The sequence below is a fragment of the Fukomys damarensis genome, unplaced genomic scaffold, assembly GCF_012274545.1.
Source record: "Fukomys damarensis isolate Sample0158 unplaced genomic scaffold, DMR_v1.0_HiC HiC_scaffold_33, whole genome shotgun sequence".
Classification (NCBI taxonomy): Eukaryota; Metazoa; Chordata; class Mammalia; order Rodentia; family Bathyergidae; genus Fukomys; species Fukomys damarensis.
In genome coordinates, this window is record NW_022900945.1 from 18,276,363 (window position 1) to 18,295,355 (window position 18,993).

Genomic DNA, 18,993 nt, shown 5'->3' on the forward strand with positions numbered 1-18,993 from the left:
CTCCGCCAGTTGCTAGGTGACGAACAACCGTGGCTTGCATTGGTCGAGTGGGGGTCCCGGAGCGGCCTCCTAATCTCCAAAAAAACCTGCAGAAAGAGAACCTTTTCCCTGGAGCCCCAGCGCTAGGCGGGCACAGCTGCGACTGAGGCACCTGTTACGCCCTGTGGTTCACCCGGCCCAGCCCTGTTCCCCGCCCCCTCCACTCCTGGGGGCCCCCTGGGGGCAGGGCGCTCGGGCTGCCTCGAGCAAGTTCTGTGATCCCCACCCCGCCTCTGAGTCCCTGCTCCCATCCTAGGAGCAAAAGGCGAAGCTCCCAGAAGAGCCACGTGGAGGAATGAACCAGACACCAGCAGGCACCAGAATTAGCTTAGACTCTAGGGAAAGGGAGGTTCGTGCCTCGGGAATGGTGGGGGCGAACAACCCAAAGAGAGACAGTCCGTGGAAGACGAAGGCAGAGGAAGGGACCTAGGCGGAAAAAGAACAGGCGTTCGCGAACCAGAAGTTTGTGCAGAAATGTCCCACCGCACTCAGCAAAATACGTGCGAAGATAATTACACGGCTGCTGAGGGTGGCCAGGGTTCGGTCCAGCTACTTCCCCGATCAGCCTGTGTGAGCCTAAAATTCCCCAGGGAAGGGAAGATGTAAGATGGAGAAAAGGCAGGAGGTGAGTTGGGTTATAAACACAAAGTACTTATTACTCAAATGGAGAAAAACAGGTTTGGCATTTTCAGGATGCTCCTGAGGGCACTTTGGAATCAAAACAATAGATGAGAACGTAGAAATGTACTGTAAAACAGGAGGAGGACTGCCCGCCCCAATTTAGGGGATCCAAGATCCCCTAATCTTGGATGAAAGAGCAGAGCAAGGTAAGAAAATGAGTGGGCCATATTGACCACTTCAGAGCCCGAGGGAATCTTTCTCTTTGCCTTGAGTCTAAGTTTAGGACAAGAGGCTGTGGAATGACAACCACAACCCAGTTAGGGCCTATGGTAAGGACGTTTTGCGCAGGGCTGGGCTAGGGAGAAACCAGATACTGCCAAGAATTACCTCCCTCCCTAATCCAGACAACTGATTGGAGCTGAGGGGTTTCCCCTGCTCCCGAGGCGGGCTTGGAAAGGTCCACAAAATAACCACAGTTTTTTCCATCTCAAGAAACAGATTCACAGTTGTCCTTTGACATAGCATTGAAGGCTTCATTTGACCATTTCACTTGTAGTCAAAAACGCAGAGCTCTCCCCCTGATTAACTAGTACCATCAGTTCAATAAGCAAGGCCTGATGTGTCCTATTATGACCTTACCATTAGCAATCATATTTTCTGAAAGTTTGGAAAGGGCTGAGATGATTTCTAGGAAATTTGCCCCCCCCCAGTCGTGTATAACCAACATCCTATCAGATATAGGAGGCAAGATAATTTGACTAGAGCCTGAAAGTAGCCTAAGGGCCTTTTAGCCCAGGGTTGAAACAAATTTGGCCTCATAGAAATTTGCTATGGTAAAGAAACAAGAAAGATGGTGGACGTGGTGGTGCAGGCCTATAATATCAGTACTCTTTCTGGGAGGCTGAGGCAGGAGGATTGCAGTTCAAATTCAGTCTGTGCAATTAGCAATTTAGCAAGACCTTCTCTCAAAAATTAAAGAAGGTCTGAGATGGAGCTCAGAGTGAAGGCTCTGGGTTCAACTCCCCCCCCCCAGTAGCAGAAAAGATTTTTTTAAAAATTATTATTATATATATTTTTTTTTGTACTGGGGATTGAATTTGGGATTTGTACTTGTGAGGCAGGCCACCAAACCGCTGAACTAAATCCCCGGCTCTGAACTTTTCTTAAAAAGCTTTACTTTGGGCTACTGTACTCTCTTTAGCAACACTGACAAGGTAGCAAAATGCTGTCTCATTGTTCTTTAACCTTATTGGGCAGACTCCTACCTCAGAACCTTTGCAGCAGCTATCACATCTGACTGCTTTTTCCTTTGGCGTTACTTCTTTCTCCCCTTTTGAAGTCCATTTTTGTGAGATCCAGCCTTTTATACAATCTTCAGCAGTAATTTATAACTTATACTTCATTTATTTTGGTGGCCTGTTTGGCTTTCCACTAGAATGTAAGCAGGAAAGGAGATTTTATTGGTTATGGTCGTTAACACATCCCCAGTGCCTGTTACTGTGGTTGTGGCTGGTGCTCAACAATTACATGGTAACGAAACAAATTTATAACTTCAAATGAGTATTGTTTTTATTTCAAAGTAAGCACCTTAGTAGGCTGTACACATGTTCCAGTGCTGTTGCTCAATGCGTGTCATGTCTGTAAGCACAGAATTTGTTGAAAACAATTTTGAGAACATGTCTGAGTTTTAAAACAATCTAAAGTCATTCAGAGCCAAACTGGATGACAACATTGTGGTACCAACTGTTAAAATGCCAAATCTCTGTTTTTCCTAAGAAATTATTGCATAAGGGTAGGCAGAAAAGGTCAAAAGTAGGATGTGCTTCATTGTCTAAGAGCGGTAGAAAATTGACTCTGAACATAATGTGAAAGAGGAGTTCTACTAATGCACACCAGTAACCAGTAGCAAAATAAGTACTGTGTGTTACCATTTTTTTGTCTTAAAATGTATATATTTCTATATGTGAATGAATCTCTTTCAAAAGTGAAAATGAGTTCCCCTTTGCCCCCAGTTAGGAACCTTCCTTCACTGGCCTCTCATTGTGTTTAGTATGCAGCAGAACTTCCTTTCCTACTGGGTCCTGACTAGCATATGAATCCATCCCCCTCTGGGAACTCTCATTCTGCAGAAAGTACCAGCCATAGAGAGCCCCCCTCAGTACCATGGCCTTTTCTGCACTTGTCATTTGGTCTTTGTCTTAGTTTTCTGTCACTGAGAGAACCAATTCCCTCAGTACCATGGCCTTTTCTGCACTTGTCATTTGGTCTTTGTCTTAGTTTTCTGTCACTGAACCAACTTAAAAGGCAGAAAGGTTTATTTTGGCTTACACTTTCAGAGGTTTCAGTCCATGGTCAGTCGGCCCATTGCTTTGGCACGTTTGACTAGGAAGAATAGCATGGTGAGTGTGTGGTGCCCAGGAAGCAGAAACAGAAGGGGACAATTGGGTGTTCCAATACCACCTCCAAGAGAACCCCCCTACCTTGCAGTGACCTAATGGAACCCAACTCGCAAGACTTCCACAACTCTCAGTAGTACCACGGGCTAAGGAACAAGCTTTTAATTTATGGGCTTTTAGGAGATAGTTTAGATCCAAACTATAGCAGTCTTCTTGAAAACCTCACAAAGCTTCAAGACTGATTTTTTTTTTAATCATTCACAGCCCACCTCCATATATAAAGCAACCTTCTTAGGCTTGGTTTTTTTTTCTTCCCTTGCTTGTAGACTTGTCTTATATCACTAAAACCCAGGCCCATGGAAGCAATAACTGTATTGGTCATGTTAACTTCTGAAGCCCCAGCTCCTCATGCCTTCACGTAAGTAAACTGACTATTCATTGTGAGATTCAGAGGGAGACAGGGAGGAGGAAAAGAGCATTTGCTTTGCACCTTGTTAATTTCTGCTGTGTATGAATTTCTACAAATAGGTATGATGATTTTAAAATATTTTAATCCTATCAAAATAACTTCTGATCTACCCTATATTCTATTCATGTGCCTTCCTCAGAAGCAAGTGTTTCAAATAACCCTGCAGGCATTCAGGCCGCACAGTTTTTCTTAACATGCATATTCAAATCTGGCTAATACTGAGCAAGCTCATAAGGGCTTACCATCTGGGGCATTTCAATAGCAGTGACTTCTAGAACTACTGAAGTGTATTTCTTGTTAGAGCCTGTATCCTACATCAGATGAGAATGTGGGCTGAGTCACCTCTGCCTAATGATTTATTTTCATTACTTCTGTGTTCTGGCCAGGACTATCTTTGCAGAGATAACAGAGTGGACAAATTAACTCTTACAGGATATAAGCTAGGTGTTGTCATATCCATGACCTCATTTTTAGTTGTAAAATTGATTTAAAAGTATTAATAAATTCACTGCAAAGCAGTATGGGTTCAAGGTGCAAGTGTCTTCAGAGCCTTCTCCATGGGAATATTCTATGGAGGAGGGCTATGGGACAATCTTCACTCTGTAAACCAAGCAATAGTTCTATAAATTAGAAAGCCAGACCACACCCCACTAGATCTCACCCACCTGCAGACCAGACCTCCAGCTCTGCTTTTTGACTTCTAAAATATGGCTTAAAACTTAAGGGGATTTGGCTTCTTTGACTACCTGAGTGAGTCTCTCTCATCTGCGTATCCAAAAATGATTCATTTCTGGCCAGTCTCTCTGGATTTGGGCCAGTAGTAGTAGTTAAAAGGACAGTGTGCGTGTGTGTATGTGTGTGTGTGCGCGCACGCGCGCTGCTTTCAAAGTGCTGGCTGGGTTTGTAAGAAAAAGACAAACTACTGCTGTTACCAGTCTTGCCACTTCCATCAGGTAAAAGCCCAGAAAAGCAAACTGCTCCTCTTCCCTCTCCCAGAGCACCACCCTGTCACAAACAAACATCCAGATCAGCAGATGGATGTCTGGGTGTTTTGTCCTCCTGGCCCTCCCAGTCTTACCGCTTTTGATTTTCATCTGGTCTGCTGAGTGCTTTGCCTTATGATTTGTTTTTGAGTAAGAAAACTAGATGAATTTTATCAACTGCTAACTTATTTGTTCCCAAGTTGACATTTGTCCCCAAATCGATTTTTAAAATATGCCGCGCAAAACTTGATAACACATAAATCACTCAAGAAGTTGATACGGTACTTTCATAGAAAGGTAGTCAGGTGCTAACCAGAGTAGTTCTCAAACTATTTCTAAGACAAAGAGCACACCACCCTTAGTAAATGTGGTATTTATACGTCCAAAGTATGCACACATGAATGCACACATGTACGTGTGCACAATGGGTGAGCAATTTGAACATTCAGGACTGTCATAAATTCTGACATGACACTTCATTGTGTTCATTTCTTGACATCGTACTAGTATTCAGTGGTCTCAGGTGTGATATGACTTCCTTCCTTCTTTTTGACAGGGTCTCCCTGTGTTGTGGAAGCTCCTCTTAACTCCTGGGCTCAAATGAGTCTGCTACCCCAGCCTTCTGAGTAGCTGAGACTACAGGTGCACAACACTACGCTCAGCTTATGATTTTTATAGTTTAACTGAAAACCTGTCGGGGTCTCATGATACAGATTTCTAATATTTCGCTTTTGGAAAAATCATTACCAAACATACATCCTCTCTGGTCTTTCTTCCAGCCATCTTGTTTTTGCTCTGTCTCTTCCCTTGCAGAACACACACACACACATACACAGTTATGTGTATGCCTGCTTACAAAGCTAGCCCTACTCAATTGGCCTCTCTAAACTTTTCTCATACGGAGAAATTTAGCTCATTCTACTATTTTTAAACTTGCTAATTTAAACTGAAATCTTTGTTCAACCAATTAAGGACCTTGCAATGGAGAGGACTATAAATAACCCAAAATATTTTTCAGTTCTACTGAAATCTATTGCAAAACTACGCAACAATTCAGCATTAACTTGAGTGATTCAAACTGATTTAACTCCATACGTAAGCAGCCTTTTATCTCACACTGTCCTAGTTGCTCTCCTCCAACCTGAAATTGACCTCAATAATTTAATGAATGTTTATCGAGTGATTACTGTTATCCAAGCATTGAGGAATATAAAGTAAGAAAAAGTATCTGTTCGCAAAGGTCAGTATCTCCTGTCTTGGCTTGGCCACCCTAATCCATACTGACATTAGTGAGCTCCCAAACCAACCTGGGACACTTTCCTATGAGCATTTTGTTTCTTAAGCAATAAGTTCTTTGTACTCTAAGCCATTATTATTAATTAGGTTGCTGTAATTACAGCCACAATCACTGTCATCTGTTCTCTGAAAAACAGACTCTCATGAAGGCCCTGAGGTGGTGATATTTTATCTTGCTGGTAGAAATGTGATCAAGTATCATAAAGAGGAAATAAGTCAAGTGAGCAAAGTGAGTTAATGAGGCTGCAGTGTAGGACTTAGTAACAAAGGTGGGGATGCAGTTCAGTGGCATAGTGCCTGCCTAGCATGTGTGAGGCCCTGAGCTCCACACCAGCACTTCACAGCAGACAAACAAAAGGAGGACTTATTGATGAAGCACTAATTGAATGGAATAATTAAGAAGCTAGAAAAATATGACCCTCATGTTGTCTTTCTATGGCTATGACAAAATACCTGAGATGATCAGCTTAAAAGGAGGACACATGGTGACATATGGCTGTAATCCCAGGCCTTTGGGAGGCTGAGGCAGGACGATCACACATTTCAACCCAGCCTGCGCAACTTAGTGAGACTGTTTCAAAAGAAAGGGATAAAGAAAGACAATATCACACCAGGGAAACTATTTGGTATGATATTGAATAATCTGAAACACTGCATAAGATTCTAATAAGATTACTGACATTTAGAAATGGGAAGCAAGGAGCTAAAGGTGTAGGGAAGGTGGGATGGGTAGGGGAAGAGTAAAAAGGGAAAAGAAAAAAATGTGAGAAAATGAAAAGATGAAAATAAAGTGTTTGTAGATGAGGAGGGGAGGAGGGGGTGAAGGGAGGGCAGGGACAAGGGGAAAAAATGAGAATCAAGACCTGTCATGCAGAGGTACAAGATCCCAACAATGAATTAACTGTACTGTATCCCCAAAATGTACCAATAAACTCAATTAAAGCTGAAAAAAAAAAAAGACAATATCGATTGGTTTTGGCTCAGTTTCAGAGGTTTCACCCATGGTGAGTCGGCTCCATTGTTTTTGGGCCAGTGGCAAGGCAGAAAATCACAGTGGGGATCACTGGTGGAGCGAGACTGCTAACCTCACCCTGGCCTGGAAGCAGAGTGAGAGGGGTGGGGGGGGGTTGTGGCCCAATATCCCCTGCAAAGGCATGAAAGGCATGCCCTCAGTGACCCAACTTCCTTCCACTGGGCCCCACTTTTGTGTGTGTGTGTGTGTGTGTGTGTGTGTGTGTGTGTGTGTTGAGGCAGGGTCTCACTAGGTAGTTGAGACTGACCTGGAACTCACTATGTAGCCCAGGCTGATCTTGAACTTACAGCGATCCTCCTGCCTCAGCCTCCTGAGTGCTGGCATTACAGGCATGCACCACCGCTCCTGCAAGGCCCCACTTCTGAAAGGTTCTACCACTTCTCAATAGCACCATTAAGCCCTGAAGGTATGAGACTTTTAAGACATTTAAGCTCCAAGCCATAACAGGTCTGTTTATGCTTTGTATTATAAATGTGTGTCTAAGGTATGAATATTTCACTGAATTGTATTTTCTTTCCATATTGTTTTAATTAGGCCAGAAAAATTAAAGCATATGGAAGAACATAATTATTTTGCAAAATGATTTATTGCTATTTTGACATTTTCAGGCCATAGGACTGTTTCCTTGCTAGTAGTTGCCTTACAGAATACGTTATTTTCCAGGAAAACTAAAATATAAATTTTTAAGTGTACTAGTGTTTTAAACTATGATGTTTTTGTATAATGAGTGACATATTTGTAGAAGAAATAACCAAATAACCTCTTTATTATTTATCTATTCTATAAGACCCTATTCTAGTATGCTGGATTTTCCTTAAAAAGTTTTATCTATCATCATTTAAAAGCCAGATTTCTGTGAGATGATTTTAATAAAAGAGTTTTCTGTAGTGTGAATCACACCACAGAAGGCTAAGTTGGTGCCAAGAGCCAGTTTATATCTCTCATTCTACAATTGGCAATTCCATTTTATCACATTTAAATTTCCATTTGATTTTATTATTTATATTTCACCAGGAAAGTTCTTTTTCCTTTTCTACATTCTCAGTGAAGAAGCAGTTTGGAGGCTTCCTTTCTGATGGATTTTATTTCCTGCTTTGTAAATCTTTATCAGTGATGTCATCAAATAATTGCTAACTGAAGTATAGTGGGATAGGTTTTCCTGTGTAATAGTAAGTCAGCCATATAAAATTTCAGATTTTAAAATCTTTCCTATCAATTAAATTGCAGTATTGATTTAAAGTAACAGCTTCCTGTGAGTCGGCCTGTCCCTTTAAGAAGGAAAGCAATTGTGTCCTCCTTGCTGAGCTCTCTTGGATTTATTTTATCTTAGCAGCTGTTCCTGAAGTCAGTGTTATTCAGATGACAGTTTTCAAGCTCTTTATTGTGTTTTTCAACTTGTATATATTACCAAACATAAAACCCAAATTTAGAATGAGGTGTAAGGGTGGAGACAATTAGAGATAGTGGAGAAATAAGATAATATTGGGGGAAATGTCTCTAATTCTGATTTAACGAAGAAAACTATTGAACACGATCTGCTTAAAACCCCAGTAACAGTAGCAAGGCCAAACCCCTGAACATCTAAGCACTAAAAGTTGATGCTATATTTAGCAATAAGTGTGTGGGGGTGGAGGTTAGTAGGAAGTGTCCTAAATGGAAATTTCTTAGTCTGTAAAAGGTAGGGAAAGAACACATGAAGACTTCTTCCACTCTGGAAATAAGCCTATACATTTTGCCTAACATAATCCATTTTGGCTAGAAAGAATAATCTTACAACTGATACATCTTCCCTTTTATTTATTTTTGCTTTATTTGTTGTAAAGAGGCAGTGTGGCACCGTTTGTTAAGAGTACAAATTCTAGGCAAGAATTGTACCATATATTTGCCATGGAAACGTGTACTTTTTGTTTGGTCTGCAAATTAAACAAAGTTATTTTAGATAATAATAAGTACGTACCTATCAAATATTAACTCATTTTGGGACTCTTGTCCTCATTTTTATGTCATATATACCATTTACTAATATTAATTTACTGAAGGGTTGAATCATTACTACTTATCAAGCATTATTCTAAGAGCTTCATGTGTTGATTCATCACAACAACCCTATGAAGTAGGCATCATTATTGCCTTTATTTCCAGCTCAAGAATTAAATGGGATAAGGTTATGTAATTTTCTCAGCTGGTAGATTTCAGAGCTAAAGTTTACAAAGCTCACCTTTTAACCACCCCGTTATTACCAACCTACTTAGGGCTGCCTTAATCTCAGTTACTCTGAAGTAATTTTCATTCCAAAGACTCCTACTAATCAATGAGTGGACATTTTCAAAGTAGGGTAAATCCACCCACTCATCTCCTCCAGCTCAAAAGTACATGAAGACTTTCCAAGTGGTACCGAGCGTTGGAGAATTTTAAGGAAATTCCACATCCTCTAGTTTCTTCTCCACACATTTCCTAAAGCTAATCTGCCCGAGAACATGCTTGTGGTCTTGTCTCCACTCTTTTCACAACTGCCTTTTCCCACCCTTGACAGAAAGTCATTGTTCTCACAGATCCTCATCTTCCTACAGTGTATCATCCGGAGGTACCCAAAAGACAGAAAATTAGAAGCCTTTGTTGGGATTGAGAAATAGAATGACTGTGATGATCAGGGCTAAAATTGTCACCTGGTGAAGCTTAAAAATCACTTAAGTCACAGATCATTGCATGATATCTGATATACAATGAGTTCAAGAAATTGAGTAACACTGCTACAACACATTCCTCGTTCCCATCTACTCATTTCTGTGAACACAGTACCTCAGCATTTATATGTACCAAAACAGTGTTAAATACATAAATAGAATTGGGCTGAAACTCTGTCTCCTTCCAGTTATAAATAATACTTACCCATCAATATATTGATAAATAAAAAGCCCATTCCCTGTACTGATACACATTCAATAGAATTTTATTTTATCTTTTAAAATATGTATCAGTTTGTAATGTTACTACTATTTGATCAGTTGTGTACTATGATTTTGTGTGCAAGTTACTACAGTTGTTTACTGTAATTATAGTGATAATTCTACCCAGTGACATTTTGACATGCAGACCAAGTAAAATTGCATAAATACGTAATCAACATGTGTGTTGTGAAGAATGACGTGATGCTGAATAAATTTTTCAATAATGAATATCATATCCAATATGGTAACATTATTTGAGGTTATAGAGTAAGAATATGAGTTCAAAAAGAAAGGGAACATGTTTTCTGACTTTAAAGGAAAAGCTAGTTCGTACATATTTAAAATGAATAATGTTGAAAAACAAATCACTGTGGGGTTCATACTTTGGGTAAATTTAAAAGTATGATCTAATAGCTTTTAAAATATGCTGGAAATTACATTCTTTGCAAATGTGATGACCAATTATAGGTGGCAACATAAAAATGTGAGAGGATATAAGGCACCCAAGTTGTCTGAGCGGGGCAAATGGGCAAAAATGTTTGAAGACTGCAGATTTCCTCCAGGGTCCAAACTCTGGTCCAGGATATTAACACATTTTCCACAGAGAAGCCCAGTTCCTATGTAAAATAAAATGCCATTGGTCATTTCTGATCACTCAACAAACCTCTCAGTGAGAGCCGAGCTCATCTCTACCCAGGCACGTTTGTCTACAGGTTTTCCTAGTCATGTTTTAGATGGACTGGGTTGTAAAATAAAATGCCATTGGTCATTTCTGATCACTCAACAAACCTCTCAGTGAGAGCCGAGCTTATCTCTACCCAGGCACGTTTGTCTACAGGTTTTCCTAGTCATTAGATGGACTGGACATCTAAAAGGTGTTTCCATGTGAATTTGTTAATTAGAGTAAGAAAATCAGTCATTTGAGAACTTGGATACAGATTTCTACTATGATGCGCATCTTTGGCTGTATCATATTGTGTAAACTTGCTTTTTTCCCTTTTCTTTACAATTTTTATTATTTTATGTTCTTTTATTAGCACGTTTCTAGTACATAATGATCACATTCCTCATGGGGGATTAATACATGTACATATCACATCTCAATTCTTTTTTTCAATCTCTTCCCTCTCTCCCTCCCACCTCCCTCCACATCTTGGTCCCTTTCCTTTTGCAAAAGATTTCTCCTTGTTTCTTATTATGTCTTTTATTTTGATTATATTTTGAGTTTCTCATATGTGATATTTAAGCTTGTGTGTCTGACTTATTTCACTTAATATTGTGGTCTCCAGGTGCACCTGTTTTCCTACACATGACATAAGGTGATTCTTTATGGTGGAGCAGTACCCTGTTGTGCATAAATATCACATTTTCTTGCTTTTTTTCTTAATCCTGGTGTATGACTGGCTTGGTCAATATTAATTTTACCTATCTGTAAGGTAAACAACATGACATTCTATACATACCTGGTAAAATGATTACCATAGTGAAACAAATGAACATACTCATCACCTCACAGTTACTCATTTTTTTCTTCCTGTGGCAAGAAGAGCAACAATCTACTCAGCAAAAATCATGAACACAAGACACCATTATTAACTATGTCCCTCCCCTTGAAGCATTGAGAAAGCCATCGGTGGATTTAGACCAGAGGGGCACCTGACTCCATTAATGATTTACACAGAACACTAAGGTGCAGATGTGGAGGGTGGATTAGTGAGAGGCATGATCAGTGAGAGAGAGCAGTTCGGAGACAATTGTAATAATCCAGGGAAGAATTATGAGGACCTAAATCAAAACAGAATCAGCATGGGTGAATATGGGGAGGCAAAGGCCACTCAAGTCATTCAGGAAGAAGGATGGACAGGATATTGAATCCGTTGGATTCCAAAGAATTTAATCTCCATTCTTTCCTTACCTACAGATTGCCTGACTCAGATTCTGAGAATAATCAGAAGTAATCAGCCCCGCTTTAAGTGAGCACCAGGTCATCCTATCTTGTCTTAAATATTTATCTCAGTGAATTCAGATGTCCACGCATCCTGGTCAAATTTCACCACTCATATCCTTATCTCCTGTCATCAGAAAAATCCCCTCTAGCCACACTCCTTTTTTTCTCCAATATTTATTTTTTATGAGTACGTGTTCACAGTACATAATGATCGTGTGCCTTGTGAGGACTTGATACATGTATGTAGCACATCTTAATTATTTTTTCATTCTCTTCCCTTTCTTCCTCCCTCCATTTTTTGATCCCCTTCCCATGTGCCAAAGATCTATCTTCTATTTTGCTCTTTATATTTTTGGGCTTCCATATAAGAGAAATATGAGATATTTAAGTTTGTTTGTCTAATACATTTAACTTAACATTATGGTCTCAGAGTGCATCTGTTTTCTTATAGATGACTCAAGGTTATTCTTCTTTATGGCAGAGTAGTCCTCCATTGTATATAAATCCCACGTTTTCTATATCCACTCATCTATTGATGGACATACAAGCCGCTTCCAAGGTTAAGCTATTATGTAACTGAAATGAATGGTATTTAATTGCACCTTACAAATGTTCACCATTTTTAATAATCTTTTAGAGATTGCACTTAGAAGTGTTGGCTATTGTTTTTCTGTTTTAATAAAGCGTTCTATTTTTGTGTTCAAAAAAAGATTTAGCTATTGTGAGTTGTGCTGCTCTAAATATGAGTATGCATGTATATCTGTAAGGTGATGTCTTTAACTCTTTTGGGAAGATATTTTCAGCATACACCCTTCATAGCCCAGCTCAGAAAATTCTTTCTTCTTTTTTCTTTCCAACTAGAACTTTGTTTGTGTGACCCTACTGCTTTTTCACAGTTTATCTTTATTTCTCAGGAACCTATCACCATTACCTACTTAGATTCTGTGGTCAGTCATTAAAATTACTCCTTTCCATAAACTCTCTTAACTTCCTTGGCCCTCTAATGCTCTTACTATATTATCTTCACCCCTCCCAAACCCTCCAAAGAAGATCACAACTCTGGTAATAGCCTCTTCTTCACCTCCTCTTCTGCTCTTTCCCTTGAAAATCAAATTGTGTCTCAAGAAAACGTGGGTATGCTGACCACAAACAGTAACCTGGCTCTGAATGCGACCTGGCAACCATTCTGCATTTTCTTCATCAATTTATTTTTTGATTCTCCCAAACTATTTTGTAGTTCCTCAAAATCCCATCAACCTCCCCACACACTATAAACCGTGATCCTTATTTCTCTTGAAAAAATATAAGCAGCAGGAGAGATTCTTGCCATCACATCTACCTGCTGCACACATCTCTTCCTATATGATCTGCTTTCCCTTCTGGTTGTGATGAGTAAGCTGCTTACCTTTTTGGTGCTATGTTCAGTGTCCTGGATTCTACCTTTTGTCCCACTCTCATAGTTACCTATTGCCTTCCTGTAGCATATGTTCAAAATGTTCATCTCTCCACTGAAGCATTACTATTAAATTGCGAAGTATATGGCAGATGCAGTCTAGTGAATCATGCCTTATGTAATGCACTCCCCTTGAGTATGAGAGGAACTTGTATCTTGCTTCTAGCCAATAAAATATGGCAGTGATGAGAGCACTTTGCAGATATAATTAAGGTTCCAAATTGGTCAACTTCGGATTGACTAAAAGGAAAATTATCTTGAGTGGGCCTGATTAAATCAGATGAAAGCTCTTGGAAGATACCCTGGGTGTGTGCTTGGGGGGGGGTGTCCCTGAAGTTAGAGATTGTTTTCCCTGCTGACATTAAAGAAGTAAGCTATCATGAGTTTCATGGAAATAAATTAACCAACAAGCTGAGGAGGCCTAGGAGCAGATCTTTTGCCAAATGAGCTCCTGATGAGAGTACAGCCCCCCGACACCCAGATCATAGCCTGGTGACCCGGGTAAGTATGCTTGGACTCCTGTCCCAGGGAAAGTCTGAAGTAATAAAGTGTGTTGTTTTTATCCTCTAGTTTTTTTGAAGTTGGTTATTGCAACAATAGAAAACAGAACACTTCAGTCCCCAGGCACTCTTCTGTTTAACTTGATGTGGAGCCCATCTTCTATTCCCATCTTGCTTAGGGGAGGGAGGTCCTTACTGCAGAGGCTAGAGAAGCAAAGAAAGCACATTGTCTAAACCTGTTTTGCAAATAAATATTGAAGGAAAGTTAAGATCTATCAATTAGATATTCCAATGTGATATTTGAAAGAAAAAATTAGGCACAGATAATTCTTCCTGCACTTTCAATGTTTTCTATAAGGAACATAGTTTGATAGTCACAGTGTTGAGTTCATGGCTTGTGGATCTTGTGAGGCAGTTGCATTGGCGCTCAGCATTCCATGTTTAAGCACCAATTTTTCAGGTGTTGAGAGTAAGTTCTGGTGGCTGCAGATACCAGACTCCACATCCTACTGCCAGGCAGTAGTCAGGTGGTGGTAGCAACTACTGACCCAATTTCCTGCCCTGAGTTGTATATGTGCTATTCTTTGAACAAATATTATTGAACTCTCCTTGTGTGCTAGGGACTATTCTAGATGCTGAGAACATAGATAAACAGACTGAATTCCTCCTCCCTGGTGGATCTTTAGACAGTAGTGACATCAATAGCTCTAGTGGAAGCTTCTTGATTCTGTGTGTGTGTGTGTGTGTGTGTGTGTGTGTGTGTTGGGGATCGAATTCAGGTCCTTGCACTTGCGAGGCAGGCACTAGAACCACTGAGCTAAATCCCCAGCCCCCCTACTTTTTAAAATTGTAATAAGAGACCAGTAGCTCTTCTGGCTGACCAGTTTTGTAACATACGGCAAAGTATTATTGGAGACACAGCTTAGAGCTCATTCTTCCATTCCTTCCCTTTATGTAATTGCCTAGATTAAATCCTTTCTTGTGTAAAGTAACTGTAATGATTTCTGTTTGGTGGACTGAGCAGCCATCTTCCCTGTAGGTAAAGAAGGGCCCATGCAGCACATGAGATTCTAATATTTGAACAAAAGCAGAGTTTTGTTTAAGAAGCGGGTGGCTACAGTGTTTTCCATACTCCTTTCCTACCAGGATGAGTTAGGTGAACCTCCTGGATTCTTTCTCAGGCCTTTGCTTCCTAAATATTTGTATGAGCTGCTTTGGGGTAAGAAGACAGTATTTCCTAAGCGCTGGCCTCCTGTGGAACTTTGTAAAAGTTGAAATTGCTTTGAATAGTTTATCTATTCTTTCCCTTTCTTCTCCTCTGATTTTGTTTTTATAATGTAGCATTGGAAACAGCAGAAAGAATAAACTTAGTATCTCTTACATTTGGACAATATTGATTTTGTTTTGGAGTCCTGTCTAGATTTTCATTAAGCCCACTGGGTTAAACAGTGTCCCATTAAAATTCAGGTTCACCGGAGCCCCTGAATAGGACCTTGTTTGGAAATAGTGTCTTAGCATATGTCAGTAGCTAAGTTGACACAGTTGATGAGTAGGGTGGGTCCTAAATCCAATGAGTAGTGTCTTCACAGAAAGGCCGTGTGAAGACACAGGGAAGGACACAGAGGAAGAATTTCATAGGAAGACAGAGGCAAAGATTGGCATGATGAAGCTACAACCAGGGAATATCAAGCAACTACTGAAAGCTAGGAAGGGGCAAGGAAGACATTCCTAAGAGCCTTCCTGAGAGTCCTGGCCCTGTGGCCAGTTTAATTTTGGACTTTTAATCTCCAGAACTGCGAGAAAATAAATTTCTGTTTTTTTAAGTCAGCCTTATGGAACCAATATATACTTTAATACTTTTGGGGGGTAAAGATCAGGGTTATTTTTATGATAGAATTGGGAATAGGCGAAGATAAGCTAAGATGCAAAGTTTAAGGAAAATGATGAGAGTGTAGAATAGTTATGTGGAGACCAAATGAGAATGCCATTTATTATGGTAATGATCCAGACAGACTATAGAATGTCTAATACCCTCTGAGTAACTAAACTTATCTTAGGCTTTCAGGTAATGAAGGGAAGGATACACAGTAACATAATAATAAGTGGTAGCTTAATTAAGAATATATGTTATCAAATTCTTCCCTCAAACAGTTTTAAGGTTATAGGTCAGGTGCATTAACTGGATAACAAACCAACCCCTTATATTTTGTTTTACTTATTTTTCTCTCTGACACATATTGCCCTGATGGTATCCGTAGTACCTACCCTCCATTCTGGGCCCTGAAGAACAAACAAGGCTTGGATGTTGAAGTCAGAGAGAAAAGGAACTTGAGGCAGTGAGACGAGCATTAACAAAGGTTGGTAGCAGCAGTTCTGCTTGTATTAGTTGGAATTCTTCCTGTTGTGTAAGGGACTCAACCCTGACAATCTCAGAAATTTGGAATAGACTGGATTGCAACAATGAGATGGTATAGAAAATCTGGCTACAGGCATGACTGAACCTAGGGCTTCCAACTTCAGATCCCATGGCTACTGGGACCCTTGTTAGTATTGCCCTTGCACTCTGGTAAGCCAGGTCTCTGCTCTAGGCCTACGCCTGTGGGAAATCTGCGGTTTGGATTGTCTTTCTTGAAATTTTTAAGTCTTCATTTTGGTTGGGTAGACACTGGGATAGAATGGCCAGGCCAGGACAAGATCTCACACACATTCTAGTCATTTGAAGCATCTTCTTTTGAAATATACTTTGTCCTCTCTGTAGCTGTGACTGCTTGTTCAGGTCTCTGAGCTTGAGTTACCCAAGCTCAGACCAGGACTCAAGTGCACTCCCTCCCCTGGTATGCTCTCCATCCTGCTACTGTGGTGGGTGGTGGAGGTGAGGCAGGGGAAGGGGCTCAAGCGGAAGCTGCAAGGAGCTCCATGACTCATGTATCTACGGTCATCAGTATCTAGGATATCTAGCTTCTAGGATGGGACTGACATGCTGATTTTATGTCTCAGTCACTTTAGACACAGGTCTTTGGGATACTAATATGCACTACTGACCTGTGCCCTTGGTCTGCGTATGTGAACTCTGGTGTCAGCAATTGCCAGTTTGCATTTAAACTGCAGCGTTGCTTTCAGTCTTAAGCAGACATCCTTTACCTTGTGTGCTTTAACCACTGGAACCCAGGGCAGCTACCAAAAATCTCTGAAGACTCTATTCCAGGGGTCGGGGGTTCCTCTAAGGATTTCCATACGTCTCCTCTTAAAGCTTTTCAAATCATTTCTCTGCAAAGCTATTGGACCCTTCTGATCAATATCATCCCCTCTGATCCTCAATTGACATAGTGATATAATTGTCTTCTGAATCAGTCTTAAGCCATGCTAGACTAGAAATTATACAGTCCTGGTGAAAATAGACCACCCTTAGCTTCCTCACCCCTGGTCCATTGCCTGGCCCATCTATCCCTTTTTGGTGGAGATATGAGGAAGGCAAAAAAGAAGTCAAATGGAATGATGAATGTGGTCTAAAGAATTCAAGAAAAAGGTAGTGGGAAGATGTACTCTTCTATGCTTATGCTATAAAATTATAAATGGTAAATGTAACATGAACAGAAAAAAATGAGATTCGTATTTTTCTGCATACTCTGGATAACACTTCCTTTTTGTGGTCATCATCAATGGAGCACGGTAGCCACCTCTGAGAGTCCATTAGAATCCTGTATTCATGAATGCCACCATGGATGATGGAGCTTTGTGAGTAATGATGCAGCCAGGATTAAGTAAATAATAGTAAGAAACTTGCAAGGGCCAAGATGTGCTATTATGGAGGAACAGTATGTTGACAGTAAGTAGATGAAGGGCTGATTCTTGGACCTGAACAGAAGAGATGATTTATAGACACTACAAGGACTCATCTCAACTAAGTGGACAATGAACAAATACAAAAGTTTATCTTCTATGCCCAATACTGTACATTCCTAAATCAAATTATACTAGCAGATTTACAAAATTTATTTACCAGCACTTTCTGTCTCCATCTCTTACCTCCCATTCCTTCAGTACACTGGGCTTCATTCTGTCCTACTACAGAAAAGAACTCACTAGAAGGTAGAAAACATGGATTCAGGCAGCTACTGGTTTGTATGTAATTGCCTATCACCAAAGATAGATGAGAATTAATGATATCCAGTCTAGAAAATTTCAGGAAGACACTCTGATTGTCTCAGAATGAGTGATGTTCCTACTCCTTGAGCAAATCATTGTATATAAGGGTTGTGGTCAACAACTAGACCACCTAGGATTACCTACTAAAAGCCACTGCCAGAGAGAAAGTGCTGAGAACCACATGGAGTGAAGAAGAGTCAATGGACAGACTAGTGCTGTTATCAAAGAGAAAGGGATGCAGGATAAATGAAAACGATGCATCTAGCAAAGTTTTTAAAGTGGAATAGACTGTCTCACAAGTGCAAGGTCCCAAGTTCGAGCCCCGGTACCAAAAATAAAGTGGAATAGAAACCTGGAAAAGTGAGTGGCAGACAAATCCTAGAAGATAAGATTGTAGTGTATTTAGATTATAATTTATTCCATAGACTAAGAGGAGTTGGTAGAATAAATTTAAATACCCAATCATCTATAGGAAAAGATAAAGGAAAATTCTATTTTTCATGATCTAGATTAACTGCTGATAATAGAATCTTCCAACTATATGAAGAAACAAAACAAAGCAAGCAAATAAAATGAATAAAAAAGGAAACCTCTCAAACTCAGCTGGGGGTGGGGTCTTGAGAGGCTGAACTGCTGTTTGCGTTTCTAAAGCATGATGAACTATTTATAATCTGCACATTTTCAGAATTCAGCAGATTTAAATGCTGCAACCTGACTTTATGAGTAAAGGGATTTAAGATAAAACTATAAGCAACATGGATAGAATAGTCAAACCCAGACCAGATGGCTCTTTAATGCAAAGAAGTAGGCCGGCATTAACATGGTGTTATCTATGGATTTAAAAAAAAATCCTTCAAAACTGTCTTTCTTATTCAAAAGCTTGATGCCTGTAACTTCACCTTGAGCAACTGGGAAAGGCAGAGAATCTATGTTTCTTAGCATACTGATTTTCCTTAAGAAAGCATCTCTCAGGTGGGCATAGTGATACACTTATTATTTAAGCACCCAGGAGGCTGAGACAGGAGGATTGCCAGTTTCAGCCCAGCCAAGGAAACTTAAAGAGACCCTGTCTTGAAACAAAAATAGATTAAAAGTACTGAGAACGCTTTCAGTGTGAAAGCCCTGGTACCACCACCACCAAAAAAAAAAAAAAAAAAAAAA

The 18,993-nt window shown here is 40.1% G+C and overlaps 1 long non-coding RNA gene across 3 annotated transcripts in view; it reads left to right on the top strand.

Moving 5' to 3' along the window:
• The first annotated feature begins 32 nt into the window (after positions 1-32).
• Positions 33-18,993, top strand: part of LOC109118449 — a 55,493-nt gene continuing 36,532 nt past the window's right edge. For all 3 annotated transcript variants that reach the window (XR_004515097.1, XR_002025764.2, XR_004515098.1), the window contains exons 1-2: positions 33-664; positions 3,383-3,474. This is a non-coding gene — a long non-coding RNA (uncharacterized LOC109118449). The remainder of the gene's footprint in view (positions 665-3,382; positions 3,475-18,993) is intronic.